The sequence below is a fragment of the Aythya fuligula genome, chromosome 2 (assembly GCF_009819795.1).
Source record: "Aythya fuligula isolate bAytFul2 chromosome 2, bAytFul2.pri, whole genome shotgun sequence".
Lineage (NCBI taxonomy): Eukaryota > Metazoa > Chordata > Aves > Anseriformes > Anatidae > Aythya > Aythya fuligula.
This window is the reverse complement of record NC_045560.1, coordinates 74,315,301-74,340,732: the sequence shown is the minus strand read 5'-3', so window position 1 is coordinate 74,340,732 and position 25,432 is coordinate 74,315,301. Positions and strand designations below refer to the sequence as shown.

General features: G+C 37.2%; 1 protein-coding gene across 1 annotated transcript in view; it reads left to right on the top strand.

The window, feature by feature from the left end:
• Nucleotides 1-3,084: 3,084 nt before the first annotated feature.
• Nucleotides 3,085-25,432, top strand: part of CDH12 (cadherin 12) — a 235,661-nt gene continuing 213,313 nt past the window's right edge. Inside the window, 1 exon segment of the mRNA XM_032181376.1 lies at nucleotides 3,085-3,518. The gene's annotated coding sequence lies outside the window, so the exon portion shown is untranslated.

Below are 25,432 nucleotides of genomic sequence, written 5' to 3'. Positions count from 1 at the left end.
AATGAAACACAAGTATCTAATGACCTTGACGGTAAAAATGTCATGGCTTATGCAACGGTACTGTAAAGGTCTTATAAATTTTGCTACTAAATTATATTATTTGGTAGAATATTTTTTTTGCCATGATTAGTATCTTCTCTTGTCTGTGAGGTAATAGTTGTTAATGAGTTGTTAATGAGGAACAGTCTTTAAAAATTAGATTTTTGTTTTGTATACATTCTAAAACCTGTTGTGACTTTAAAATTTTCTCATATATAAATATATATATATATTAGTTCTTTGCTTTTGCATGATTACCACAATCATGGCTTGTGGTAATAAATTCAAAAGGTTAATTACAGATTGCATAGAAAATTAATCCCACCCCCATTTTTTTGGCCACTGGTTTAATGTACTGTCCCCTCTGTATGAGAATGATGAGTCAAGAGAGATGTCTAATTTTTACTATGTGATTATATTAGCCCTTTTTAAAGACATACTTCTATTCTGATCATTTTCGCTCCCTGCTCTTAACAATCTTGGTCCATTTATGTAGATGATTTATAAGAACGGAATTCAAAATCTTGAGTTACATTTAGGATGGGGAATAATACCCAGGACAACTGACTTCCATTTTGTTGTTTAGACTGCAGCAAGACTTAGAAGTGATTCAAATATTGTTTCCTTTTGTCAACACTGAATTTAAAATGCTCATTTCTTGTCTAGTTGTCCAAGTCAACAGTAAGACCCAGTAGTTTCTGTGCAAACTTAAATCATGTTGTCTCTTCAAATTTTGTCACTTCATACTTCAGTCCCTTTTCTGGACACTGTTTTCTCTTTCAGACCTTTACTTAAAGTAGTGAAAAATTAAGATAATTCGTTTATGTCCTATGAACTTCTAATGAATGCTGACTTCTAAACCTTAAAAGGACAATCAGAATAGTAGGTTAGAAATAAAACAGTATTATAAGACTGGAATTTTTAGTATAAAGCTACCAAAGGAGTTTTGAGAAGTGGTTAATAAAAGGAAAAGTATTACTGACACTGAGATCTACTAGGTTGTTTAAGAAAAGTATGGAAGATTCCAGGGCTGGTGAGAATAGGGACTCAACTAGACATAATGGTAAGAAACCTGTAAATGGAAGCTTTCACGAATGACAAAGAAGTTGTCTAGATGATCTTAATGCCATTTTCATATTCAATTTCTTTGATTGTATTTGAAATAAATAACACAGTGTGTGTCTGTGGCCTAATTATTTCATAAAGGATGCTGTGTCGTAACAAGTAAGATTGTAAATGTTGGGATGACTTGCTGTCCATTCTGCAGTACAGATTTATGGGTGAAGCAACCTCTTTTTCTGTGAGGGCTTGTAGCAGCAAATCATCGTAGTCTTGACACATGAAACTCGTTTAGTCAAGCTCAAGAATATGTTTACATTTCTTATTAATATGTGTAAAAACCTTCTCAGTTGAATAATACTTATTTTTTATTAGTCCCAGGTGAAATGGCAGTCTGTATGATAGGCATTCTGTAAGTCTTATTAAAAGATATTCTGTGTTCTAAAAAAATACTGTCTGAATAAGAAATATTGCCAAATACAGTCTTATTACCCAGATTTTGCAAATGAGAAGTTTTTGTTCAGTGGAAATAGAGAGGCATTTCTAGAGGAGGATCTCTAAAATCGTTAGCTACCACTGTTAGGGCAGAAAAGTCAGTCTCTTCCTACTGACCATAGGGGGAACACTTAGCTTAGATTTATGGCTCATTTCTCAGGCATTATAGTTAGGGTGACAAATAAATGTCTTCTGTCTTGTCTGTGTTATGCTAAATATATTTGAGATTCAAACTTTTATGATTACTTTTGAGTGATCTAAGTCACGTGATAGTGTTTTCTCTGTAATAATTAGATTTCTGATGTGAATGCCTGCAGAATGTACGTAATCTAGTTCCTCTGTCATTGGGTTAACAACTTTAAAATTGCTTTCTTGACCACTCATTCTACTAAAATAAAATTACACTAATTTACTCAAAGAATGAATAAAAACAGATCCTAAGTAAATTTGGTTAAGAATCTCAGTAGATGTTTATGATTATCGTTGTTTCAGAATTTATAGAATAACATACAGTAGAGCTGGCATTGCAAATGTAGGTTCCAAATCTTAAAATGTTATCCATCTCCACTAGTGTGTCAGACCACCATTACTAAATATGATAGCCTGTGAGCTCCTCTCTTAGCCACTAACTGGTATTTCCATGGATAAACCTGAATGGAAAATTGAGTCAACTGGCTAACACTGTAATTGTCATTCAAGAAGTGAGAAAACGCAGATGAAGATGGTCATAAAAGCTGACGTACGTTGGCTAGACTAATTTGAGCACATTGTCCTGAAAACTTAGTATTACAAAAGTCTAGTTTCTGTAATATCATAGAAGCAAAAATAGGTAACAAATACACTTCATTCTTCTCTCACTTTTTTTTTTTTTTTTTCCATCTAAATTTAAGCTGTCATCTTTAACAGATTTATTTGTATCAGTATAAGTGAAAGGCAAATTAGGTCCTTTAAATGCATTCCCTGTGGGTTTTTTTGTTCTTCTTCTGCAAGTGTAGAAGAGAACGTGTATTTTTGTGCTTTGCTACTGATTTTATCTCTGTCTTTAAGAGTCCTTTCTGTAATAATTTGGCATTCTTTCTCTTCATTTTATTTAAATTGCCACATACACTTGTTAAATAATCCTATCCTGTTTGGGTTTTGTTGTTCCTTTATTTTCCTTTCCATGGTGATTTATTGCCATCTGGGGGCTAACATGAGCCCATCATGCTAATTTCACTTACTCTGCCCATTAACTGCTATTGTCCCCAGGGTCAGAGGCAAACGTATGAAGCCACTTTATCACTCAGCTTACAGAACATCTCATACAGTGAACCTTGTATTATGAAACGGCTACATCAGCCTCTAATTACTTAGCTCTACCCTGTGTTGAATGCTGGTGCACCTTGAGAAACAGCATGCAAAAGCACATTTGTTTAAGTCCTCAGATGGTTAACAGCGTGCATAACCTCCTCACAAATTACAGCCTCAGCTGCAGCACATCCATTAGTCTGGAAGAATGAAGATTCCCAAGTGGCCCTGGTGCCTTTCCCAATTCCCTTGCGACCCACCAATCCTCTCAGTGCTTTCTCTGCATGTAGGGAGTGTTCAGAGCTAATCAGGTCAATGATCATCTCACGGCTCAGGGGACATGACAGGAGCCTATCACAGCAGTTACACGATCTTCCAGACCTGAGCACGCTTGCTGAGAATCTCATGTTAAGAAACATAGCTTTGGTGCTTCTTCTCTCACTCCCTAGGAACCTCTGAGGATTTCAGCTCATCTTTCTCTCTCTTTCCTTTAGACAGTGAAGAGTTCAACATAAATGAAAAACAGGCATAGCAGTATGCAGCAACCCGGAGTGTGTTGATTGAAACTTAGATTACCCCCAAATCACTGTTGATTTGACTGATGCGCCAGCTTTACCAGAGAAAAGATTTCAATTAAGGTAAGTGCGGCTTTATCTGGCTGACTGCATCATGCTGAATTTCTGCATTGAAAGTTCAAACTGAGTAAACTGACAGTCTGCACTGCAGCAAGGGAGTCTGTGCCGTGTGTCAGGAAAGGGCTCAGGGCAGAGGCAAGTGTCCCAGCATGGAACCCGTGTCTGGAGAGATGCAGATTTTAAGCAGCCGCTCGTGAATGGCTGCAGTTATTTCTGATTCGGTGGCACTCTGAAGCTTGAAAAAAATGTTAGAAATGTGCAGGGGTGTGAGAGGGGAGGAGGAAAGGCAAGCGCACTTTCCCCCTTTGTGCTTACTACATTTATTTTGGGAAGCACTACAACTGGAAAGCAAAAGTACATTATAGTAAAACTTGCTTCTGAGCAAGGAGCTTTGTTCATTCGCAAGCAGAAACTCGTAGACAAAAGGCTTCAAAGTTCAGTGGCATTTAAATGAGACAGAAAGGGATTTTTGAAATGAGAGTTGAGAATATGCATGCAGCTTTCCATGTTACAGCCAGACTGAGGGCTGTGACTCGTGTGTGGACTGTTATACTCAGCAGTTGATGGGTTTTTGAACAGTTCCTTTTGCAGAAATAGCAGTTCTGTGAGGGGAGAAGTGTGAGTGGGGGTGCTGCTTCAATAGGAGTGGTCAGAAAATGAAATTGGTAGTTGCTGGGGGGGGGGGGGGGGGAAGTAGTGTTTGATTGAAGAGGAACAGGATGCATTTTTCATGGGGTGATAGAGTGTGGCATATCAAAAGAAATATACTGATGATTGAAGATCTTTACTTAAAAAACAAAACAAAACAACAACGACAAAAAAAGAGTAGATGTGAAGAGGCTGTCTTGAAAGATAAAATGATTAATAAGAAAAAGTCAAGGATGCTTATGCAGCCCAGAGTTAGTTAAGCAACCCGGTGTATCTATGGCAAATCCATACCAGCATGTCTAAAGTGAATTGAATTTGATAGTCTGAGTCAAGTGTACATTTAATATCTATGTTGTCAGGGATAACTGAGGAACTGGTAAACAGCCCAAACTTTTCAATGTTGTAAGGGACCAAATTAAAGATCTGTTGTATTAATCATGTCAGTGTTCTTCCTGTCACCCACAAAAAATTACACTTTGTCTTTAAAAACTTGTCGTAATAGCGAGAAAAGATCAATGGAAAGTTAATTGATTCCAAATCTTGCTGTCTTAAACAGATGTTTAACTCCTAGGCAGTTTACAAAAGTATGAATTAATTGCAGTGCTTTTTCAGCCAATGCTGTTTACTGATATTAAATATCTGTATCTTTGATTATCATCCAGTGTTGGTAATATAATTCATATCACTATATCTTGCATCAAAAGCTCAGCTACTCAATACATTTAAAATTAAAAAAAAAAAAAAACACCTCTCAAGCACCTGCTCCACCCTGTCTCTTCCCACCCACCCCCCATCCCCCTGAAAAAGAAAAATTCAGGGAAATGTTGGTTACCTGCAGGTTTGTTATTTATTCCATTAGCTTTTTCAGTGAGAAATACCAAGCTGTCTTTCTTACACAAATATAAGCATATTGGAAAATGACCTGAGTTTTTGGGGAAATGTACTTAGAATGCTGATGGTTTTAACAATGTATCAGTATTTTCTCTAAGTTCTGTACTCTATAATGGTAAATCAGTATGTCCACAGTTTTCTTGGAAAGGAAGTTCATTTGGGAAGTAGTTACAGGCACTGGTTCTCATCCTGGTGTAGTCTGTGGCTCACTTCTTTTTCTATGTTAAATTAATATGGCATTTACTAAGTTTTGTGCTGCTTGAGATGCAAGCCTTGACCAGGCTAGAAATACTTGAATGCATAAATCAGCTGCCATTATACCTGTCTTCAATGATTTTTCTTTCATGAATAATCAATGGTTTCCTAGCATAATTAGTATTCATTACTACACATCAGAATAGTCATTAAAAAAATCAAAAGGCAATAACTTAATGCATTGCAAGGGAAGAAAATCTCATGTAAACAATTCCTATGCAGTTGCAGACTTCCAGGTAATGTACAAATAGCAGCAACTTCCATTCCAGTCTCTCACAGGCACTGACTATAAACACTGTTTGACATGATGGCTTTGTTCCCCTTTTGTCTCACAAAGCTGTTGCTGTAAGTAAAAAAAAAATAAATCACGTTTTTGTGGTATTGTGTCTGTGGGTTTCTAAACAAGTCTTACAAATGCACTTACATCCCCATTATTATTTTAAAAGATCAGATGTTCTATCTGCTTCTAAGTGAAGAGCACTTACATTCCAGTATACTAGCCTCAGAGATTGTATGAGATGACAATTCACCAAACACTGGGAAATACTGCTTTTCCTTGTGTTTTGATAAAACAGACCGTAATGTTACAGTTATTTTCTGGTCTCTTCCATTAGTGGACTGTGGACTTCTTCGTATGGATTGACCATCCAAAATGACCTCAGCAATACGGGGAATTTAATTCCTCATTCACTGTAATTGGGAGCATCCAACTCACTGAAGCTTTTCTGACATGGTAAGCATAGGAATACAGGTTACACAAGAAAGCAGTGGCAGAGACATCTATATAGCCTAGTTTCCCTCTCTCAGACTCTTTTTGCCATATCAAATAGTATTAAATATACATCTGTATGCAGAGTTCAGCTTTATTTCAGATATTTCTACTTCTCTGAATGAGGCCAGAGTTAATTCTGTGCCTCAAGCTGAGTCTTATTATCAACAGAAGAGTAAGACTGCTATCTGGCCCAACACTATTAAAAATTAGTGTTTCATACTAATGCTTTAATATTTTAAGAGTTTTCCTTTTTTTTTTTTTTTTTTTTTTTTTTTTTTTTTTTTTTTGTAAGAAAGGATATAAATTGAGGTTCAGAATGGGTTAAAGCAAAGGGAGCATCTACTAGATGATATAGAACCAACCACAGAGAAGCAAGCAACAGTTCTACTAAAACTGTGATAGTGATACATGAAAAAGAAAGCATGTTAATTACTACAGCTAATAATCCAGAAAATTTAAGGTAAAGAGATATATTTTGTCATTTCAAGAGAAATGGGTGAAGGCAGGGTAGAATAAACTTCAGGGGCTACTGAGTTCCCCCAGTTTCCTTTCTCACAGCTCTATGAAAAGCTCCCAGAAAGGGAGGATTTTCAAGCTCTGTGTTATTAACATGCCTTTGCAACCTTTGCAATCTGCTTTCCCAGCAAGACCTTTGTGTCCCACCAGACTCTTCTTATCTCTGCAACTCTTGTCACTTTCATAGTTTGGTTCTCAAGCACTTTTTCTTGCACCTCTTATAGTACAGCTTCTGTTTCTTCCTTATGTTTTTTGTGTTTTTTTTTTTTTTTTCATTCTGTTCTTCATAGCATTCTTCCTCTTTCTTTTCCTTTTCTTTATCTACCACAAGGTTATGCTTCATCACTTTTGTCTGCATTCTCTTCTTTCCTTTGGTGCTGTTAGGACATCATTGTTTTTCACTTGATCCGTGTGTGTAAATTCTTCTCTTTTATTGAAACAAACAAACAAAAAACTGAAAACACTCTAGTACTCAAATGAATGACATATACGCATTCAAACACTCTACCATCTCAGCCATCCCTTTTTTTTCTGTGTTTTTCATTGTTCTAGTTTTACACTCTTCATGTCAGAGGCTATTATCTCAGTGTCAAGTCAGTAGCGAACACAAGAAGAGCCAGTTCTATTTCCAGCTTTGGGGTCTATGTGTACGTTGATACTAGAAATTGAGTGCTCTTAACTGGTTCATGAAGACAAAGCTCTGCAAGGTTTAACTCTTATTTCTTAGGATGTCACTGTTCTTGCACAAGCATACATTGGAGTTAATAAGAAACAAACATTGCAGAGTATACACATAGATGCTTGCAAATACTTAAGATTATAGGGGTTGTTATTTTCAAGCCATTGTGAGACTTTCACCTTCTGAATGACTTCTTAGACTCATAATTAGTTGATTTAGAGGAAATGAAGTGTTTGTTACTACTTTTTCTTCTCTTTATAAGACTCTGTCATATATGCATCATATTAAAAAATGAGTTTCAAACATCTGTCTTCTTTGGTATTAATGCTTTCACTAGGGTCCACTTGTTTTGCAGAGATGTAGCTCATTGAAGGCATTGGGTTTGGCATGTGTCACTGGAAGAATATTTGCTGAGACAATAATTTTGTAGTAAGCCAGCAAAAGTTTGAAGCTTCAGTGGCATTTTCAGAGGGAGAAAGCTTCAGTCTGCTTTTTTGTTGAACCTTCAATCCTGGCAGTTTGGGGGAAAAAAATTCTGAAAAAAAAATCTTTCATGCAGATGATTTCTATATCAAAGTAAAATACAAACCTACACTGCCATATTTATTACCAGACTTGGTATTTAGCAAAAGTCAAAGACGTATGTTTTACAGTGCCAATACTGAAATGAATTGTTTAAAGAAGCTTCTTTTCTTCTAAACATATGAGAGCTAAGATACTGTATCATGAGAGTAGGTCAGGTTACAGGCACACCTGTGCTTCAATTTCTGTCAAACGTATCATCTCCTCTTTTTGGAGGTGAAGAGAATCTTCCTGTAGGGATCAGACTCATTAATGTGCACCAGACTGTTCTGTTGCTAGAAGGGCATCTTTCTCCTATAGGTGTCTTATCTGTCAGTATTTTTTAAGGCAATGACTGCATTATTTTTGACCTATGTATAACACTAGCTATGTTTACTGTCCTGTGGCCCACCAGTTTGTGATTTGGGGTTTGTTGAAGATGGAGTCTCTGTGCTGAATGGCCCCGACCTAGACGCTGAGATCAGATTGGAATGTTTTCTGGAGAAATGTATAAGAAACACAGAGCTGAGATTCAAAACAAGGAAGTATCTAGGCACCTTAACTCACAATAAAATGCTGTCTCACACTTAAATTTAAAAGTTGCATGTCTGGGTACTGGAATTATTTTGTCCTTCAACTTTCAGAGTACAGTATTTTCAGACCAGTCTCCAAAGCAGATGATGAGAAGTACTTAAATGTCTTTGGTAAGGAGTTTTAGTTTCCAAATTTAGATCAGATTTATTATTCTTTTCATGCATTTATTTACTCACTGAGCACATTAATACTATGTCCGGCACATCAACTATACTTACAAAATACCATTATAGTTGACTTGCTTAGAGAAATGTTTGAAATTCTTTTTTCCCCAGTGAAAGTAAAGAAGAATGCAAACCCACTCATTTTCCAGAAAACAGACAAGACATTTGACCTTTCTTGATCAACAGTGTGTGCTTCAGCACTGATCCCCAAACCCAGCTTTTTGACCTGGGTCACTTAGAGTCTATAAGCATTAGTTTCTTGGCTGCTGTTCTCTTAAGGCTGCCAGCAAGTGCTAAATGTAATTGTAAATGCAGACACACGTTTGCCAAACAGTTGTCTGTGGCCGCTTACTCATTCCACAAAGATTTTGGTTTGTTTATGCACTTGAACCACTACCCACAGGACTTGGTTTGAACTGATGACCAGGCTCTAAGCTCCCTAACCATTCCTTTATGTTCTTCAGTCCCCTTCAACTGTTTGTATGTACACAGTACAGTGTTTATGTATATGTAGCTGAGATAGCACTTTAAGTAACTCTCTTAAAAGCCTGTATGAAGATCACAAAGTACATTTACCAAGAATAACTTCGGCATTCTGTCTTCAGGTATATGCGTTCTGTGTGTGTATGTTGTAAACTTTCATATATATGTTTTATACACAGTTCTATACCTATAATCAAATATTTAATTTAATAACATAATAATAAATATCTATATCCCATAGTTCATTTTTCCTTTTTAAGAAAATACAGCAACTAAACGCAATATTGGTAAATGGTAGAAGTATATCGGAGAGTACAATTTAAATAACATTTTTTTAAGAATACTTGTATCTTGAAAAACAGCTGAAAATAACACTTCTTGACAAGATTTCCATTGTCATGAATAGTTTGAGTAGAGATTTACTCAAAATTTTTGATATTTTATGAGTAAGTGATTCTGCAGAATCTGACTTCATTCAGATTTAGTTGCAAAAAGCTTTCTGTAAAAATTTTTCAAGTTCAAGTAATATTTCTGTCATTAAACTGGAATATTAATTATACAACAAAATGAAAAGCCATTTCGTTTCCATTTAGGAAGCATGTATCTTTGCTTGTTAACAGTCTTTCATTTATCCCTAAAATATTAATATGAATCTTGGTATTTGGTTGCCATAATTTTAAATATTTAACTCTCTCTCTTTAAATTGGTAAATGGAATATAAATACATTGCATTCTCTGTTACAACTGACACTTCCTATTCTTTTTCTGGATAAAATAGTAGCAATTTAGGGGATGGAGTAAACCCATTTAGTATAGATCTGCATCACTGTAACTCTAAATGAAAGAAATCCTGATTTATGCTGGTAATTTAAAAAAAGAGAAAAAAAAAAAGAAAAAAAAAAAGAAAAAAGAAAAAAAAAAGAAAAAAAGGAAGCAAGCCCCGTGCCTTTTGATAAAGAGAACCCTTTTTATATCACTGTGCAATATGCAATGCAATTCTTAGCTCATGTTCTCATCTTCACATACCTTTCTTAATCTGACCTGGACAACAAGACTCAAAAACGTTTTTTTATTAAAAAGAAAAGACAAACAAACAGCTACCACTCATTCAGTAATTTGGCCCTTCTACCTTTGGGCTGGTTACCTGAGGAAGCACAGGCATTTAAATAAGAGATAAAATATGATAGTCTAGCTTCTTCCTGAAAGAGTACATATGTCAGAATAAATACAGAGATAAGAGGTGATATTGAGAAAGTGGTGATAAGGAAAACATTGAAATGAACTTGCTAATTAAAATGCTGTATAAGTAATATCTCTCACATGTCACCCAGCCTTTCTGACCGTAGCATATGAATCCTATGAGTTTTTTCAGCTTTCAAACCTTCTTACAGATTCTATGTAAATACCTATGCCTCCCCCCCCAATCCCCTCCCCCCCCTTTTTTTTTTTTGATGGGGTAGGGGGGTCCTCACTGCACATAAATCTAGATTAAAATTTTCAGGCACTGCTGTTTTCTCCTGCCTTTGTCCTTATGTCTCATCATCCCCTTCCCCCTTCTCCCAACCCCCCTTTTATTATTATTTGGGATGGTAATGTCCTTAGTCCAATGCACAGAATGTGTAAGCAGCTAAATTCAAGTCCGTCAATGGACTTGAATGCCACTCTGAATTACCCATCAGATGTAGCACATAGCAATTACCTGTCATTCTTTCTCACCCTGAGAGCCGAAATGTATCAGTCAAGGACATTTTGAGTTCCAGTAGCCAAGAAGGGGAGTAATCCTAAACTGGGTGTAGATGAGATACTCTGTAGGGCAGAACACAGCATAGCCATGAGGACAAGTTTCTGGATTGTTTTAACAGGTAGAGTTTAAAAAAAAAATACAACAAATATTAGAAATTATGGCTTTTCCTGTAGAAGTATTTTTCTCTAAGCTTATTATTTACACTGGGTGGGGGGGGTTTGTTTGTTTGGCTAGCTTTTTTTGACTCTGCCTGGAACTCCCTTGGGCATTATCTTCCAACAAACAATGGGCATTTTTTGCAAATGCTTTCTAAAGGTCACCTTTTTTTTAATCAACTCACTTTTTCTGTAATAACTGTATGACATTTTTTGCCCTATTTGTGATCAATGAGCATGAATATTTTAAATGGAAAACACACACACTTAACTATATCTTCTAAATGTTGCTGTTATGGTTTGAGCAGGGGGGAGGGAGGGTCAGGAGGACAATGCTGAACATCCAGAATTACCATTCTTCTCACACTGCTTACAGCCCTTTCTGTTATTAGGTGCCTAGGGTTGCTTTTTCAGGAAAAAATGACAGGATGCTACATTTTAATTTTCTTTTGAATGTACTTGATATAAATCTTCCTTACTGATGAAGAACAGGTGGAACTGGTTACCATGCAGCTTACCTCAGGTTTGATCAGTGCAGGTTGTACCAGGCAAAACACACTGATCTTCCAAACATTTCTGAATGCAGCGTTTAGGTGCACCAGGCATTCCGCTTCTACCGGCTGTTCTTTAGGTTTCCTTTGGACAGATACCATGGTAGAGAAATAGTTCATTACAACTTAAAGCATCCTTTAGCATATGTCATTCCCTGACACTCTCCCTCTGACTTTGTGTCTATGTGTCTGTATGTCTTGTGCAAAAATGGTTAATTAATGGAACAGAACTAGAACTATCTTATCTAAAACTATAAATCATGCAAGTACTGAAGGTTGCATCTGTTTGGTGCTGCATGGTTTTTCTGCCTTTCTTGCTTTTAAATTGCACTTTTGACAAATAATGGTCTGGTATTATTGATGTCCATAGTAAAACTGTCCATTTTTTGTGTCATTCTTCTGAATTTTCTGATAGGATATTTTCCCAATAAAAATAAGCAATAGTGCGTGTATTGGAAAATTTCTCCTTCAGAGCCCTTCAGCAATAATGTCCCCAGCTGGAAATTTCTCTTCCTGCAAAGAAACAAACTTGGGTCATATGGGTCTAGGTTTCATGGGATGTATAGATACATTTTTTAAGTGTAATTCTTGAGGCATAAATGTGATGTTTTAAATAGCTTGAAAGGAAAAAGAAGTGATTTTTAATGCAGATCTACCAAATATAATGTCCTTAGTAGCATCAGTACCCCTGAAGGCAGGCATTTGAAAAGACAGAGAGAGTCATAACACCAAGATAAATGTTGTGACTAGCATATAAGGAAAAACATAATACAAGGAAGTAGAGAAATATGTCCTGTCAGAAAACAAAGAAGTAGTAATCAAAATTATGGTTCTAGTTTTCAGTTTCTTTTCAACTATTCAGTGAGGCACTGGCCTTTATCAACATAAAGACTTTTTTTTTTTTTTTTTTTTCCCGTAACTACTTTTAAAACATTGTTAAATCTTATTTTTTATTCTGACAAATAGTTAGGAATACAAATAAAAATTGTACTATTTCTCTTTATTTGGCAACAGTCCATAGCTCCAATGCTGAACTGAAACCTGGACACAGAAAGGGAAATTAATTCTCTTTCTAGGAACCATTTGAAGTATGACTTTATAATTCTGTATAAGAATATAACCACATATATGTTGGAATTTGAAATTCCAAAACTGTTAAAATTCTCAAGCTCTCCATGAAACCAAATGTTATTTTATCAAATTCTATCAACACTGTAAAGAGATTTATAATCAGATAATCTTATTCATCTTTGAGACAATATACTTTGTTTTATGGATGGTATCATGAAAACAGACTTTCTGTAGTAAGGTTGGTGTACAAAGCTATAACCTAGCCTTAATTTCATTAAAATTGATTTAAATTTACCAACCACAGAATGGAAAGAAGTTACAGTCTGCTCAGTATATTGCCTCCAAGTTAAATAGCCACCAACAACAGAACCTGGGTGAAGATTTAACTTTTCTGACATGAACAGCAGCTGGATCAAGGTATAGCTGTGAGGTACACTGAATATGAATGATAACATTAGAAAATCCAGCTGAGCAGGTAGGATTGAAAACTCCCCTCAACTCCCTGCCATGGCTTTGAAGTTTCACAGACCGTGTAAACAAAGTCTACAAGAAGTGAGCAAAAGCTACTGTCATCCTGATTTCTTCTCTGTGTCCAGGGTGAGGCATTGTTCTGTGGCCATGCATAATGGACAGGCTCCTTCTTTGAGTGGTTGTTAAGCCACAAACAGTGCCACATCCTGGACTGTACAGTAGCTCTGACCATTTGAGCCTAGGTGAGGCTGTGATTACTTGTGTGAGGCCATCAGCGCTTGCTGAGTTTTTTCTCTTGGACAAATAAAAGTGTAATAAAAGTGTAAATAAAGTGTAATAAAAGTATAAGTACTGAAATTATTTTTATCATCTTCTAATATTCTTTTGCAATTTAATACTAAATTTGGCTTGTTTCCTCTCCTCTCACATTGCCTACAGAAAGGCTTCACTTTCCAACATTTGGAAAGTGCGACATCCACCCCACATAAATTTAAGAGATTGTTTCCTCCTAACTTTATTTTAGGAGACCAAGGGTTACCCTCTGCAGCTTCTTATCATTATGTTCCCTTTTCTGTGCCTACAGAAATAATGAGGCACTGGCTTGGCAACACCTAATTCAAACTTTTACATGAGATCGGCTTGTGATCACAAATTGTTCTAATGTCAGATATTAATTTGGGGATTATCGTAGCCATAAACAGAAGCACTTGTAGTTCGGATTAAGAAATTGGTGGGGGAAGAGGGACTGAGGCTATATTTCTTCCTGAATGTGGAAGCAGTTTATTTATTTTCACTAACAATAGCAGCAAGTAATTACAGCCTTTTCTCATTCTCCTGCCTCAGGGGAACTGAACTGCTGCTGTCTCAGTGGAGGCTGAGCTGCTACTGGCTGCTGCCATTTAATACTTCCTATTCTCCTTTGAACCTGTCTGTGAGCCACTTCTCCTTACCTATTCCTTCTTCTTTGCTTTCCCTGATAAATATGTTCCTGAAATGCCCTTTAAAGTAAGTTTAGATATGTGCAAATAATATGGTTTAAACACCTGGTGGAGGCTAGCAACCATAAATCTTGAGTTCCAGGGAGTCTTTACCTGCAACAAACTCCCCCTCCTCCCAGTAGTTGAATGTACTTTCTTAAGATTGCAGATAATAAGTATTTACTTCTCCTTGTTTTTTCTAACACACAATTGAGATTATGTCTGTTTATTTCTTAACTGTATCATGTGAAACAATATTCTTGCCTCTATGAGTGATCTCTTTGATGCAAACATACAAGGCTTCATGCACTGTGTCAAGAACTGTGTAGATTATCTGGAGTACCAAAGGGGGAAAAAAAAAAAAAAAAAAAAATGGGGGTGTGGGGGGGCTACCTTTTACTTTCTATAAACAGAATATAGATTTTCTAAATTGTGCTTCTTATTAGTATTCCTGTATAGCTATGTTTCTTTTCTCGTCCTCCTTCTTTCTAGTGCCAAATAATTAAAATTTAACTAATGGTGATTTTTACTGGCAGATGAATTCTTTCTGTGAATATGTTAGTAAATGTATTAGAAAAATAAAAATGTATTTCTCTGAGCATAGACATACATGAACATGTTAATTTTGAATATAATGAGCAGATAAATCTTAGCATCGTGTAAAGTTTTATTACCCGAGGCATAAGATTTATGTAGTCATTCAGACCTTACCTACTTTGAATGAGGAAGGTGATATACTCTCATGATTTGAGTGGAAATTTCCTAAACACATTCCATTTTGCAATTGTTTATTTACTACTATTTATTTTTCTTAATTATCTGCATTCTAAAATCAGACTATCTGCTATTCTTTGTAAGTACTACAATTGCCATTTCACCAAGACAGACTCCCCACTTAGAAGAAATTCTCCGTTTCCCCTCACCTGGATTCTTTGCTTGATAACCCAGCATCCACCATTCAAAGTCAAAGGAATAAAACAGAATGTGTCAGATCAGCTCATGTTAAAGAGCTCTTACATTACACCAGATCCACATATATTCACACACTGAATTTTAAAAAAATTTTTAAAATGTTATTAATTTAAATCTCCAAACTATGTTTTTATTCTGCTACTTGGAACGGTGATGCGTTTGCAGGACCCAAACAAATGTGAGCTACATGGGACAGTCCAAAAGAGAATGTAATGGTACAGTATAAGGATTAAATGTGAAAGTAATCATGTTCGTTTTCTAATTATTCAAATCTTAATTACAACTGTGTTGGCCCAATTAGTTCAAAACACAAGGCTAATGTTAGGGTTGGGTGCATACTCAGCATCTGTGCATAAGTAAGAGGCATCTGTTGCCAAGTGGTGGAGTGATGGAAAGTGTCAACTCACCAGCTGTGAAGTCAACAAAGCTCTTAAAAAACAAGTTTGAGCCAACACAATGATTTAGCACACTTGGGGGAATGTAAAGCTTATCACACGTGTATACTTAGCTAGCTGTTGTCACCTAGTGGGACTGAAATCTAGAGCAACTGTGCATTTTTAAGTCTTCAGCAATGCCCTGCCTAACAAGGATTTGTTTGCGGTGGGGAATCTGGCATTGACACTTCTGCCCATCAGTGCTTCAGGGTTGAATTTGTTGTTTGTTTTTAACTTGATCAAGCTAGAGAACAAAATACTGAAATATTAAGAGGAAATATTAAGAGCATTGGCTTTTCTTTCCTAACACCATTTTCCCCATTCCCTATAGTTCTGTAAGGAGAGACGGTTGTATTGACAGTCAGTTGTACCTTGCCCACTGTTTATTGCTATCAATTCCAAAAAGACAGGATTTTTATGATTCTGACTACAGATCTTAGTAATTTCTAATATTGCCTGCAGAGATTGAGGATATGAATAGTCTCACTAATGGTGTTACAATGGTGTGTTTAATATTTATGTGTTATTAACATTTAATGGCAACGTGTAAACTTTACTGAAAGATAATCAATTGTTCAAGAACAAAAGAAGAAGGTGAACATTAAAGCATTGGATAGAATTATATCGAACACTAATGCATTCACTTTTGACCTAGTTCTAAATTTTACGGATCTTTTGTCTGTGACTTAATTTGCATTACTTTCAAGTTTTTATTTATTCACATATCAGAAAGTACAGATGGAGTAGTGTTTAGATTCATTGTAGACTGATAATGTTGTTAATTTACATGAAATGCATAGAGTGTTTGGTACTACACTCCAGTGTGATGGAAAATGAGTTCAACTTTCAACATTGCCTTCACAAGATTTTTCAATTACATTGAAATAAAATAAAACAGAGTTACAGGGCAGTTCTAGCATTCTGGATTGGGCTTTTCTTTTTGTAAATTACAACAAGAAAGCCTTTGATTTCCCTGCTGTTGGAGCAAATAGCTCTTTTTAGATATGGTTTGTACTTTAATACAAAACCTTTTGCTTTAAAAATATGTCTATGCCAGTATGGCAATACTTGAGCTCTATTATTAAAGCAGCACCCTGACTGGACAAGAGAAGCTAAGCAACTCAGCTCATCTCTATTAAGAAAGTATAAATAAATACAGCTGCTTCTGAGCAGGTGTAACGAAGCATAAACTTTGTGTTTGAAAAAGGAGGACTTTGAAATTAGGAAGCACGTTTTTTATAGTCACAAACTATGTTTATGTTCAATATCTGCCCATTTCATACTCACAAGGAAAATTCAGAATTACTCCAAATTGTATTGCACTTTGTGTATAAATGTATATGTAGTGGTGTAATGATAGAGACAGTAGCTTTTTAGGTTTAACTAATATTACTTGACCAGTTGTACCAAGGGTGTTACAAACTCGTGGAAGATCTAAAGCTGACACCTCCACCACTGAGCCACCAGTGTCATGAGTCTGACCGTAGTATTTCTGTAAATGGGGAATAGAAGGAGTGGAGTGAGACACGTGGTAATTAGTTATATGTGCTTTAGTGTTTTGGATTTCATCTTCTTGTCACGGTTGAGGCTGTATTTCACCTGCAAAATGACCTTTCCTTTTAAATCATACTGACAATGCGAATAGCACGTGTATACTTTAACTAAACAACTTACCAATTCAAGTGGGCTGCCTCAGCTGTAAGACATGAACTCAGACGTGATAAAGCATGGCACTGCTTCAGTAAAATGGAATAAGAAATCATTCTGACAGAGCCTAGATCTTGGTCTGGGCTGTTGAATGGGCTTGGTTGCAGGATTTATTTTTTATTTTTTTCCTTCCCTTTCAAGGTCAATGTCCCTTTTTTTTTTCTGTAGAGTACATCTTACATGATATGACAGAAAGAAATGCAAGGTGACTGGGTTAATGCTTGTGGTGTCAGAATGGACTCCAGAATGCAGGCAAGTGGTACCTGAGAAAGTATTGCTAGTCACCCTATAAAGGCAAACAGTGACTGAATGCCAGATGATGAGACTACAAGCCTTTACTAGGGGCTCATTATGAATTATTTTGAAAGTAAATACCTCAGTCTGTCAGTAGCTAAAGAAGCTATTTCCCCTTTCTTTTGTTTAATTCTCTTGACTACATGGAATTAGAGTGGAAGCTGTCACCGTGATGTTAGAATAATGATAGTAAGTTATGTCTGGGAACTGATTCTCATCTATCGGATTTGTAGACACCTTTAAAATTGCAGAAGTATTCAGGCAATTAGCACTAGAAATAATACATTTTTCTGTCAATTCCCAACCTATCCATTGCTAAGGCAGGAAACATGATTAAGCTGAGTAGCAATGATTTTTTGAAGATGACTTGACATTTGAGTGTGATAAGAAGAACATATTTTTAAAATACCTATTCCATAGTCACAGAGATGACTTGTTGCGGAGTGTCTGTATGACTAGCTCATCTTTTGTGAAGCTCTCTCTGGGGCCTGAAAGCAGCAAACTTGTGCTCCTCTGACCACAAAGGAAGATAATGTTTCCTTTTTTGTTGTTCCATCCTATATGCTAGAACAATAGTAAAGACTCAGCTGCATGTAAACCAGGCTAGAATAGCTCTGTTTTTTACCTAATCCCTATCCTTGTACAATTTCCTGTAATATATACATATACATAAATATCACTACCACATTTGTGAGTAAAAACTGTGCAGTTAGACCTTGCCTCAAAATTAAACACCTTATATTCAATGCTTATCAACCTTTTTAAATTTTCTTTTGCAATTAAGGAAAGACTGTGGTTCACCTAAAACTACCGAGGGAAAATAGTGTAGACAGAATGTTTAATTTGACTACTCGTGTAAATAAGATGGCATTTCTTTAAATCATTTGTTCCAAACTTGAAGGATTGTTGTCTCATCATTTTTTTTTTTATATGGTCAAGTTATCATTTGCTTCCAAGACATTCTTTATGAAGACCACCTAGGTCACAATAGCAGTTGAAGTTTCAAAGTACACCTTGAAACTGCATACAGCATGCAAACACTTCTCTCAATTAAATACAGTATATCATGTCTCAAACATATTGTCAAGTGACTTCAGTGAGATTATTCCAGAGTATTATTAGTTTTCTTAAGACCTGATATTGGCAGTGTCTCTCTGATAGAATCACATCTGCATTTCCCTCTATGTCAGAGTGAGTGCTTATATTAAAAGAATTATATGTAAATTTCTTATATGTAAATAAAAGAAATTATAAAAGGTCATATGCCTAGATAGTAAGATGTTGTGTATATCTCATCACTAAAAATAATTCACACTGAGGTCAACAACACATTTGCTTTGCCAATTCCTCAACTGAGTTTTATCAACTGTGCTGTCTTCAGAGCAGCTGTTCATTTTTACATTATACTGGGAAAAAAATAATATTGGATCTTGATCCAACGGAACATCTTTTGTATTAATTTTAGTGTTACTGGATCAAGATTCTGTTTTTCAACAGGGAAAGAAAATAGAACCAAGTCTTTAAAACACAGGAGAAAAATTACGTACAACTATGGATTCCTGGTGTAATGGTATCTGGATTCTATGTGCGTTCTTTATGACAATTATTTGTCTTCCTGTATTGCTCTGTAGCTGAATTTTTCCAATAATAACCTTGAGTCATCAGCACACCGGTGCAGAAAGCATAGTGTATTAAAGACAACATGAAGCTTTTTATCTAAAATATCAATTTCCAGGGAAAAATAAAATGATGCTAACCATGGCAGAGCACTATGTTCCTTTGTTAATCATTGTAGATTCATATATGTCAATTAACTTGCAGTTCTACGGCATGTGATCACTAAGAGAACTGTTTATATAGTGTCCTGTACTAAACTCTAGTAGTGATTCTTATGATAGTAGTAATTCTTATGTACATTCACAGAATCACAGAATCATCTAGCTTCGAAGAGACCTCCAAGATTACCGAGTCTAACATCTGACCTAACACTAACGAGTCTTCCACTAAACCATATCACTAAGCTCTACATCTAAATGTCTTTTACACACCTCCAGGGATGGGGACTCAACCACTTCCCTGGGCAGCCCATTCCAATGCCTAATTCTCAGCAACTTTTGCCCATTCCCCCTCATCCTGTCACCAGGCACATGGGAGAACAGACCAACCCCCACCTCGCTACAGCCTCCTTTAAGGTACCTGTAGAGTGTGATAAGGTCAATAAGGTCACCCCTCAGCCTCCTCTTTTCCAGACTGAAAAATCCCTGTTCCCTCAGCTTCTCCTCATAAGACTTGTTCTCCAGACCCCTCACCAGCTTTGTCGCCCTTCAGTGGACTCGCTCAAGCACCTCGATGTCCTTCTTGTAGCGAGGGGCCCAAAACTGAACACAGTACTCGAGGTGCAGCCTCACCACAGCTGAGTACAGGGGGACAATCACTCCGCTAGCCCTGCTGGCCACACTGATTCTTATACAAGCCAGGATTCTGTAGGCCTTCTTGGCCACCTGAGCACACTGCTGGCTCATATTCAGCTAACTATCAGCCAATAATCCCAGGTCCTTCTCTGCCTGGCAGCTCTCCAACCACTCATCTCCCAGCCTGTAGCTCTGCTTGAGGTTGTTGTGCCCCAGGTGCAGGACCCGGCACTTGGCCTTGTTAAATTTCATACGGTTGGCCTCAGCCCACTGGTCCAGCCTATCCAGATCCTCCTGCAGAGCCTTCCTACCCTTGAGCAGATCAAGACATGCACCTCACTTGCTGTCTTCTGCAAACTTACTGAGGGTGCATTCGATCCCCACATCCAGAGCATCGATAAAGATATTAAAGAGAACTGGCCCCGATACTGAGCCCTGGGGGACTCCACTAGTGACCGTCCTCCAACTGGATTTGGCTCCATTCACCACGACTCTTTGGGCCTGACTACCCAGCCAGTTTCTAACACAATGAAGCGTACGCCAGTCCAAGCCATGAGTAGCCAGTTTCTCAAGGAGAATGCTGTGGGAAACGGTGCCAAAAGCCTTACTGGAGTCAAGGTAGACCACATCCACAGTCTTTGCCTCATCCACCAAGCAGGTCACTTTGTCATAGAAGGAGATCAGGTTTGTCAAGCAGGACCTGCCTTTCATAAGCCCATGCTGATTGGGCCTAGATGGGTGGCATGTTTGCTAGCCACCAGTCAATTGGGACCTCCCCTGATAGCCAGGACTGACTGCTGATAAATGATGGAAAGTGGCTTGGCCAGTTTTTCTGCCAGTTCGCTCAGCACCCTTGGGTGGATTCCATCCGGCCCCATTGACTTGTGTACATGTAAGTGCTGTAGCAGGACACCAACCATTTCCTCGTGGATTCTAAGGGCCCGTCTCGCTCCCCATCCCCTTCCACCAGTTTAGGGTACAGGGTATCTAGAGAACAACTGGTCTTGCCACTAAAGACTGAGGCAAAGAAGGCATCAAGCACCTCAGCCTTTTCCTCATCTCTCTTCACTAAGTTTCTCCCCACATCCAGTAAAGGATGGAGATTCTCCTTAGTCCTCCTTTTCATGTTAAGTATTTATAAAAACATTTTCCATTATCTTTAACAGCAGTAGCCAGATTGAGCTCCAGATGAGTTTTGGCCTTTCTACTTTTGTCCTTACACATCCTTACAACATCCTTATAATCTTTCTGAGTGGCCTGCCCTCTTTTCCAAAGATCATAAGCCCTCTTTTTTTCTAAGCTCTAGCCACAACTCTCTGTTCAGCCAGGCTGAACAGAGAGTTCTTCCATCTTCTTCCATGATGGCTCATCTTTGGGCACGTGAGGACAGACCGCTCCTGCGCCATTAAGATTTCCTTCTTGAAGAGCGCCCAGCGTTCCTGAACTCCTTTGCCCTTCAGAACTGCCTCCAAGGGACTCTGCCACCCAGTGTCCTGAATAACTCAAAGTCTGCCCTCTCGAAGTCTAAGACAGCAGTTTTACCTGCCCCCCTCCTGACTTCACCAAGAATACAGAACTCTTATCATTTCATTGTTATTCTGCCCAAGACAGTTCCCAACCACCACATCTCCCACCATTCCTTCTCTGTTTTTGAATAGATGGTCCAGCAGGGCACCTTCCCTGGTAGGCTCACTAACCAGCTGCATCAGGAAGCTGTCTTCCACGCTCTCCAGAAACCTCCTAGTCTGCTTCCTTTGAGCTGTATTGCATTTCCAGGATATGTCTGGGAAGTTGAAGTCCCCCACAAGGACAAGAGCTGACTATTTCACAACTTTTGCCAGCTGCCTGTAGAACTCCTCATCTGTCTCCTCATCCTGGTTTGGCGTTCTGTAACAGACCCCCACCAGGATGCTTGCCTTTTTGACCTTCCCACTGATCCTAACCCATAGGGATTCAACCTTACCATTCCCAGACTCAGTCTCGAGTTCCACAACATCAAAACACTCTCTAATATAGAGAGCCACACCGCCCTTCTGTGCTGTCTGTCCCTTCTGAAGAGCCTATAGCCAGTCATTGCAGCACTCCAGTCATGGGAATGGTCCCACCATGTTTCAGTGATGGCAACCAAGTCATCGCCTGCCTGCTGCACGATGGCTTCCAGCTCCTCCTGTTTGTTACCCATGCTGTGTGCATTAGTGTAGATGCACTTCAGCAGGGCCATTGCCTGCTCCCTCGGCCCTTGCATTGGCACACCTCTAATGAGCCTTATTCCCTCCCTGTTCCCCTTCCTACCTAGTTTAAAGCCCTCTTAGTGAGCCACACCAGCTTCTGCAGTAGTGTCTGTTTTCCCCTTGTATTCAAATACAGAATGTGAACATAAAACAGATCAGGGGTCATGAAGTGATTTGTCCAGTAGGCTATGAAGGCAATACAGACCAGTCACCCTGCTAAACCCCAGCAAAAATTCTTTTTGGAAATTTGTTTTGGTGTGTTGAATTTTTTCTCCAGTTTTCTGTCTGGACAGGAACAAATCAGACATGAGATGGCATCAATTAAGTTTCAAAGAAGAGGAAAATAACAGTGCTTATTTTCTCTAATACATATTATACTTCAGAAGACATGAGGAAACAGGCACTATTCTTGCCTGTTAAAAAGTCAAGAACAGTTGTTCTGAATACTAAATGAAGGACACTGATGGTTCTTTTTATACCCCTGCAACTTTCTATACATGAAGTCAAGACCATCTCTCCTACCGACTTCCTATACCTGCAGGAACTTTAATAACTTGGTTTGATTTCGTTATGTGAAGTTATTGCACAAAACCTTCTTCTTACCTTTTTTTCAAGGAGTCTTATCATAAAAGTAGCATACCAGACACAAATCTGTTTATCCCACACTTTTTTAAAACCTTCATTTTTATTATTTAATTTAAAGAAATAACTTGCTGATATTGTAATCAAATGTTTTCTATATATACATTTATTTATTTATTTATTAAATATCTGGACATAACTTCCTCTCAGTAGTTACTAATAAAACTCCTCATTATTCATAGTGTCTCTTTAGTTTCTCGCTTCTCCTTCTTGATTTGAGTAACTTTCACTTCAAAATAAATTAGAATATTCTTAGAGTATTCCTATTGCAGTTGCTAACTTGTCCCATATTCATAAGAATTCTGTTTGAATTATAAACTGAACATGAGAACTCTACTACCAGCTGGATTCTGTGCTGTGTGTTTAGGACTAATTCAAGTCCCAGTGATGTGAACAGAGTTTTCTTATCGACTTCCCTGTGAGATGGATTAAGCCCTTAGGCAGTCCTTCCAACTCGGGTTTTCTAATAACTAATGCAGCAAGTGGGAAGAACTAAAGCATATCTCAGTTATTAACTGCTTTAACAATACAGTGTGGGAGTAAATGCAAATGTACCATTGAAGAGGGAGAATATAGTAATTATAGCTCATGGCTCCCCTCTTCATAATAAAAAATAAACAAATTCTGTATGAATGAAACCAGAAAATAGTCTAGCATTATTCCTCCATTAATTTTATATGAAATTCTGTAAATGAATTAAGCAATCATCAGAATAATTAATTAAACTGAAGTAATTAAGTTACAAATCCATACTGACTTATGTCCATACTCCTTTATGCTACACACCCTTAAGTCTCTATCTTTTTTTTTTTTTTTTTTTCCTCCATTTTAGACATGCTAAACTTGAAATTCCATAATGTTCCCTTATTTTGATGCAACAGAAGCTCTCTCTCATCCTGGTATTTCTTGTCAATGATAATTTTCTTTGTTCTGACTACACTGAGAAAGAAAGAGATGACTAAGGTTCTTAATAAAATGACTGTGTATGTCATTTCTATGCATACTGGACAAACTCGGTCTTGCAAATAGCCAGAAAATGATTCCCAATTAACCACAAGAGCAGAATTCTGTGAGATGTACATAGTTGAAAATAAAAACAATGGGAAATGTAGGGTAATATGCTGTTTTTTATGTTACTAGCATTAAGTTGATGTGAATTGCCTTAGCATATTCTAACTTTCAAAATTCAAGTCAAACATTGTCATCACCTTGGATTTTATATTCCTTCCTTAAGGAATATAAAATAAAAGACTGTATGAAACAACTGTTTCAGTTGCTGCCTGTTTCAGACAATATCAATGGAGCTGAAGCGCTCTTTGTATACCTTGGAGAGCTGTATTTTAAGTACAGTATGACGATATTTTCAGGGGAAGCCTGAATCTCTTAATCTGATAATAAAAATCACTACTTACATTGTAATAACATTTGCAATACCACTACCAAAAAAGAGAATACCAAAAGCTGAAGCTTATCCTATGAAAGTGGTGACAGTTAAGTTCAGAGTTAGAAAGACAAGCAGAAAAGTTCTATGAAATCACCCTCAATGCCTCTTCGACGTTATTCAAGTCATATTCTGTATTCCCATATCTTCCATCTTAAAGGAATACAGAAAGAATACCAAAATACATTCTTTTTATTTTATTCACCAGCTAAGCTTTATGCTAAGCCAGCTTAATGGCTTACGCTTCATCAGCTTCCCACATGATCTCAATGGAGCATGAGGAAGATCAGACCCACATCAAAAAATTCGTTCAGAGAATTGTAGGATTTCATAAGCAAAAGATAAGAGACTGAATTAGGACTTTCTCCTTCTGAAGTTAAAATCATTCCAGTTGCCCATGTAGTTTTGGAATACTTCACCTAAAAAAGAGAAAGAAAAAAATAAGTTTTCCCTATGTGAGAAAAGCCGTATCATTGCTTCCAGCTCGCCTTTTTGGACTGAGAATTCAGGACCTATCAGTATTTCCAGAGTGTAACAGGGAGTCTTTGTTAGAGGTGTCACAAAATGGGAAAGGCTAGATACTTAAGAGAAATGTCAAGAGAGGAAGTACTTCTGTGAGAAGTATGGACTGCACTGCTTCCTTTCTCTGAAGATAATGTTGAACATTTGGAGTCCAAGCAGGGTCTCTGAAACCAACCCTGAATAGAGGACACATTTTCAGGCTAGCTAACCAAATGTCTCAGAGTTTCCTGTTTGATTTTTCTGATTTTTGAATTTGGATTTAGTTTTATTATTGTTGTTTTTGTCTAAATCAGAGACCTAGCAAAGTAGTAATAAATCAACACAGCTAACTGATAAAAAGATTGCTGCTACTATAATTAGTTTTGCACATATTTGAATATCTACAGATTGCCTGGAGATTGTCAAATCTATAATAGAATTCAAAAATTGTGATTTGTCCAAGCTATTGTGTCCAAACACGAACTTATGTCAAGGGACAAAATGCAGTCAGGTAGATAAATATTGATTGAAGTTATTCTATCATTTAAAAACATTTTCAACGACGACAAGAAAACAACAACAAAAAACAATTATTTGATTTCTGGTTACCAGAAGTGTTTCCTCTTGAGTTTCGTCTTGTATTTCATTTGCATTTCAGGCTTTAAAAGACATTGAACTATCATGGTGAAAGCCATAGATGATAGAGTTTAAAACTTGCTCTAGTCATTTTTTTTCAGTAGATTTGAGATTCC